General features: G+C 33.8%; 1 non-coding gene across 1 annotated transcript; it reads left to right on the forward strand.

Annotated features, from left to right (window-relative positions):
* Window positions 1-288: 288 nt before the first annotated feature.
* On the forward strand, window positions 289-395 carry LOC138528987 (U6 spliceosomal RNA). Its single transcript, XR_011284354.1, has one exon. It is a non-coding gene; the product is annotated as a U6 spliceosomal RNA (small nuclear RNA).
* The last annotated feature ends 760 nt before the right edge of the window (window positions 396-1155 follow it).

Genomic DNA, 1155 nt, shown 5'->3' on the forward strand with positions numbered 1-1155 from the left:
GGCTTTCCATACCGGTGGTCTGATTGCTAAATCCTAGAAATATATATATATATATATTCAGTAAATAACGTTGTTAAAGGGACGTTATGGTTAAGTTGCGCTACTAAAAACCTATAAAATTCAGTAAAAAAACTTTGCTAAAGGGATGTTATGGTTCCAAGTAAAAACGAAAAACCCCTGAAATTCGCCAGTTATGGTAAGCTAAGCAACCATAACTCACCCCACCACCGTGCACTGCTAAGACTAACACCCAGGACATCAAAGATGACATCACAAATGTCATTGATGGTACTCGCTTTGGCAGCACATATACTAAAATTGGAACAATACAGAGAAGATTAGCCTGGCCCCTGCGCAAGGATGACACGCAAATTTGTGAAGCGTTCCATATAAAAACATTTAAAAAAAAAAAAAACAAATGTCATTGATGACATCATTGATGGCATCACATGTCTGACTCGCTGTTTTTTCCTTTAGTGATATATCTTAGACAGTGATAGTTAGGAACAAAGAAATCAAAAAGTACTATATTTGTAGACTTATACTTCAAATATGTTCTTACAATAATTCACTTAGCATCCACTCACAACATATGAAACATATACATAGGAAAAATACACACTTAAAAGATAGCAATGCTTTCTGTGTATGAAGACAATCAGTAAGGTTATCAACACTTTCGTATTGTTCTGCTGTTTTTTTATTGCTGTACTTTCTCTGGATGTGCTCATATTTGTATTTGCATTACTTTCTTTAGGGTACAGTCACATCATGTGATATTTGTACATAGGGAAGTGGTAGGTTTGAAGCAGAGCAATCCTTTCTGCTTCTACTGCTGCTTTTTTGCATACTTCACTTTCCCTTTATGTACTCATATGTATGTGTTGTTGTGTCTATGTGTTTTGTATGTAATAATTAAATTACGTAGTAAGTGGTTTTATTAGCTACTTATTACATGTTGTACATTACACAAAACTCTAATAAGAAATAATTTATCATTTCACTATTCAACATGGGAAGATTTTGAATATTGCACCTCCATCATGTTTGCTGCCACAATGCTTATATTTATACATGAGTAGCTTAGTATACTGTAAAGAACTTCATAATATAATGCTATTTATATCAATCTATTGCCCAATGCACTACGCAGCT

The sequence above is a fragment of the Ambystoma mexicanum genome, chromosome 7q, assembly GCF_040938575.1.
Source record: "Ambystoma mexicanum isolate Mex_15411 chromosome 7q, UKY_AmexF1_1, whole genome shotgun sequence".
Lineage (NCBI taxonomy): Eukaryota > Metazoa > Chordata > Amphibia > Caudata > Ambystomatidae > Ambystoma > Ambystoma mexicanum.